Here is a 5,568-nt window from a genome sequence, read left to right on the forward strand (position 1 = left end):
TGAGTAGATGCTAGTTACAAAAGCATAGGAATGAGAGTGGTTTTTGTCATTTCTTGTTCAAAAGTGAGTGTAGTAGTAATAGTATATTTCTAATGCAATGGTGAAGGTTTCAATACACGCAAAATGAAGACATTGTATCACCTCATGGGAGATCATTTTGAGACTTTTTGAAAGACCTTAAAGCTGCCACTATGGCCCATCAAATGGTAGTTTGAGGGTAACTATCAAAAGCTCACACATGCTTCTATACATATAAATATAGTGTGAATTACATGATCATTTTCTTAATCATTTTACACACCCTCACTTCATATATATTGGTATATTGTATACTTATATGTCCTTTGTACCTCAGCTGACATCTTGCAACAATATACATGTTTGCTGAACCATGGCATCTCCTAACATAATAACATTCCTATTCTTAGGAACATACAAAGTTGGTATAACTTTGTGGTACAACTTTAGACCTAGGTCAAGGAGCTCTAAGTTCCCCCTAGCCCCCTTGCACGTACTTATACTACAAACTAAAGCTGACTTCTTAAAGTGTCGATCTCTTTTACAAAATCATAAAGCACATGATCACTTTTAATTTCTAAAGATTTTGATGCATTATGCACACTTGGAACATTATTTCTATTGTCCTTGATTTGACACCTAATGCTTTACGACATAGGAAAAACATTATGTAATGTGATCTATATACCCTCATGCTAAAATAATAGACAATTGTCATAGTCTAAATCTAAATTGGAGCTTCATTCAAGTGATATTCAATGTCGTGCTCGAGCATCATATTAGGTACTTTATGTCTTACTTTCACTCAGTTCAGGTGATATGAGATGACAAATGGCATCATGTGCCTTGTTATAAGGTTACAATCCCTAAATATTAAAATTCAACTTTCAAAAAGTTTTCAGATGTTAGATGCACATAACGTGGACAACTACACATGTATGTATTTGTGTGACTACATACGTATTTATGGGTGTGTATGTATTTATGAATATGTGTATATATGTATGTACCCATGTATGCCATGTATGTACTTAAGTACACACATACATAGATGCACGTGTATGTACATGTGTACATATGTGTATGCATGTATTTATGTGTGTTGTACATTTTATATGTATGCATGGTACTTTTCCACAACTTCTCATAATGCATTCTATATGTATGTAGGTATGCATGGAGTCATTATATATATGCATAGGTGTTTTTCCATAGCTTCTTGTTGTGCATCAAGAAGGCCTCTCATGATAAGGGTTCATTGTTTTTAAATTTAAGCTAATGGAATAATGGTTTGACAAGAATATGTATGCAATTGTAAATGTATATATGTGCATATGTTTCCATGTGTGCAATGCATGTATGCATGAAGTTAGGTTATATAGAACTTGTACAACAAAAACAAATATCTAAGCTTAGCTTGTCCAAAGATTTAGCCATGTGCTTTCAAATTGGAATGTATGTAGTTTGGGTACTTCAAAGGGCAATTGCCTTTACCTAGATTTCAAGCACATTGGTGAAAAGGTCTAAAAGTTAAAGTTATGAAGGCTCAATGACACTTCTTCAATAATTCATCATTAGGTCTTATGGTCTTTTTCATAAAGTACTTTTTTGTTTTCCTTGGAAAACTACATTAAAGAAAATGATCAAAGGAATCTAGAATTGCATAAGGCATTAACTTTTTAAAATGTCCCAATCAAATGCAATGCTTGAAATTTAAGTTTCCATGAAAGAGTCTCTACAAATTTGCACATAATCAATTGTAATTGATTGGTTTGTAGATATTTGATTATAATTTATACATGTCTATTTGCATAGATTGATGATAATTTATATATGATTGTTTATAATTAAAAGGTTGTCAAAGAGCATTATCTGAATATTCATCACCTTCATGGTTCCACCAAAGTAGATTCTTTCACATAGCATAGACAAATATAATTATTTAAAGTTCTAATAAAAGGCTTATATGTAAAATAATAATTTTGAGTTTTTAGTGTGCTTTGAAACCCATATTAATGATACTAGCATGAAAAAGATGTTCAAGACATATATAGAAAAATAAATTTCAAACATGTATTGAAGGCAAAATCCTGAAGCATACATTGAAGATAAGAAAGGAACTAGAAAAATATAACAATCATACTATGAGTTTCAACTTCACATTCTCTAGAGAATTCTCTCTCTCTCTCTCTCTCTCTCTCTCTCTCTCTCTCTCTCTCTCTCTCTCTCTCCCCCCCCCATGTAAATGAAAGTCATGTGCAATATCCAAGACTCAAAATTCAAACCACTTGCTCCAAATGATTAAGGTAGTCCACTAAAGTGGTTGAAGTGAAACTCACACAACTTGATCTCAAAGATTGAAATAAAACATACAAAAATTGCTAAATAAAAATAATGAAGTAAAATGTACAAATGAAACATGGTGATATAGATTATAAATGCATTGAGAGCTTATGTTGATGGAAGATATAGTCAAATGATATTTATAAGTTGTGCTACTTAGTTTCAATTCCACATACATACATAGATAGGAATGTGCATGCAAACTTGTATAAGAAGAGCCTTGTGCTTATCAAACACACTTCAAGCAAGTCAAGATACTACATGTGAACTTGTCATGTTGTAAGTGTTTATCCTCTTGATTATCTCAATGATTGCTACTTTTTAGGGTTATTCTAGGCAATCTTTTAGGCATCATTACCAAATAGCCTAGTTATTTGTCAATGTGGTGGTGTAACCTACTCGTGGCTTAAAATGGAAGGTAACATTTGGTTGTCACTCAAGGCCTCCTCCAAGTTGCTATCATCCACCCTCCACAGGAATAATCTAACTTTGATCTAACTTGCTCGCCTTAGGTCTACCTCATAGTGAAGCGCCTTGAGGAGGATTGATCTAAGGGGTCTTATAGAGCTAACAATTGCTAAAAGCATTCTAGCACCTCACGAAGACAATCACTTTGTGATCAAACATGACCCCTTTTCCTAGAATGTTGCTAGTCCCCGGTTCTAAGACCAGAGCAGCCTAGGAAAGTTATCAATCATCCCTACTATATTTTCCATAATAGGAAAGCACTGAACCAATCGAGTCCACCCAACCACCATCAAGCAATTTCATCACAAAAATTCTCTCATTTATTTTTGATTCATAAACAAATATTCTTTATTTTTCTAAGCACAATATGCTATGTACATTGTTTGACATACAAAGACAACTTTATTGATTATCCCTTAGCATTGGGCTCCTTTCATGTTTTCTTAAAGACACGTATACAAAATCAAGAAGGTTCCTTTACAATACGTTTTTTTAATAAATTACATATCTACATTACTAGTTTTTTCCCCTTAAGAACCATAGATACAAAAGATCTACCCTGGTAAAGGGCTTTCATGTTGCTTATAGTCTTCTTGGGCTCACGATGCTCACTAAATTGTATTCATATGGATTTTTTTCTCTATAATAGGTCTAGATATGAACATTACCAAAAATCGACCAGAGTCCTCTAGTTTTTGTGCTCCCATAATAGGGAACCTTCTATATGCAATCTCCTGCCTCATCATTAAAAGTTGCAAGAGCATTGATCAACTTGTGCTTGTGCTTGAGAAAGGGAGTGTGAGGGAGTGAGTGTTGAGGGTGAGGGATTGTGGCGAATAAGCTCTCCATCTTCTCTTCTCTTCTTCTTCTCTTCTCTTCTCTTCTCTTGTCTCTCGCATGGTGATGGAGCTTGGAGCTTAGACCTTGAGGATTGAGCTTGCTTGAACTTGCATCTTGGATTGTGGAGCTATTGGAGAGGTTGTGGGAAAAGTCAACTTGATTAGGCATGAAGGTAAGCTCACTACACTCATAGGTGTGAGAGTGTACATGGCTATGTGAGAGAGGTAGCCATTGCACTTGGCTTGAAATGCTTAAAATAATAAGTGGTCTGTGGGTCTTGGCAGTGGAGGATGAGCTCCCACATTTTGGTTTCGTTGCCAGGACCAATGGATTCAAGCTTTGAGTCCTTGCGCGCCTTTTGAATCGAGCATTGAAGTAGGGTTTGCCTCGAACCGATACTTGAGATAGGTAGGAAGTGAGGGAGTTAGAGGGCATTCGATCTCCTTTGCAAGTAAGTTGTTTGGTTTTTAATATTTAGGTGAGTAGGTTGAAGTAGAGTAGGTGGTTGCTTTGTGTTTTGGATGCATTAAGGTAGGAAGAAACAAGGAAAAGAAGGGAAACAAATAGTAGGGTTACTAATGTTAAAACAGGGAGAAAAAGAGCTTAATGCATTAAGGGAGAAAAGACAAAGAATGGGGAAGTAAAAGAGCAAGAGAGAAGGGGTTTAAGAGGCCAAGAAGAGGGGGAGAGAGCTCATTTGTGTGAATTCAATCAAGAGAGAGCCAGAGAGAGAGAGAGAGAGAGAGAGAGAGAGAGAGAGAGAGAGAGAGAGAGAGAGAGAGAGAGAGAGAGAGAGAGAGAGAGAGAGAGAGAGAGAGAGAGAGAGAGAGAGAGAGAGAGAGAGAGAGAGAGAGAGGGGAGCATCGATTTGCTCACCAATTCGTATTCTCGCATCCTTGAGCCCTACAAGTATGCTCTAAGTGTCATTTGATGATTTTTTATCATAATTAGGATCCTATGTGCAATATTAGAGTAGGTACTTGGAGTATTTGGGGTTTTACCCCCCTTTTGGAGCCAATGGAACCATCAGATTTATGATCTGAGCATCAGATCACTGATCTTTCCAAGATCCCCCTCCACAAAGAGCTCCACTTCTCAACCACAAGCCCTCTTCCCCAATTCACTATAAATACGAGGCATGGGAGAGGCATAAGGGATATAAGGAGACCCCGAGAGGCTGCGAGAGAGAAGAAGAGAGAAGGAAGAATACTCCTTCAAGAGGCTGCGAGAAGCTAAGAAAGAGAGAGAGAGAGAGAGAGAGAGAGAGAGAGAGAGAGAGAGAGAGAGAGAGAGAGAGAGAGAGAAAGAGAAAGAGGAAGAGAGTTAGCTCAAATCCCTTGTCTCGATCTTTAACTAAGCCATATTCTCTACCCTCTCTCATCTAAAATCTATCCTACCTTCCCTATCTCTCAAACTCCTCGTGGACGATGGCTCCAAAGCGACAAAGTGGAAAAACCATGGAAATCAATGCAACCGGTCAAGCAACGGGTATTGCCAATGATACGGGAGTGCCCGAGGTTGTGGGAATTGCCACCACAATTGGAACATCGGGTGTGGCTAATGCGAGCGCGAGTAAAGATGAAGTCCCTAATGTCGTCATGCCACCAAACCAGGTTATTCATTATTAGATTATCAATTTTATAATATAAGATAAATTACATAGGATATTAGCTTTCATATTCTTCGCTTACACATTAATCTGATAACTCATCTAGAAAGACATATTAGTTCAAGCATAAAACGATTAATCACTATGATTTCTAGCTAGAATAGTTGGGATACTAAGGCATAGAATCAAGATAGAATTAATTGTCAAAGGTTATTGTACATATGTCTTTATGCGTATTCAATAGAGTTATGATCAAAATGCGACAAGGCTAAGAACTGATTAGTGAAGGT

Source organism: Lygodium microphyllum, chromosome 20, assembly GCF_053477565.2.
Source record: "Lygodium microphyllum isolate KBCC chromosome 20, Lygodium_microphyllum_v1.1.10, whole genome shotgun sequence".
Taxonomy (NCBI): Eukaryota; Viridiplantae; Streptophyta; class Polypodiopsida; order Schizaeales; family Lygodiaceae; genus Lygodium; species Lygodium microphyllum.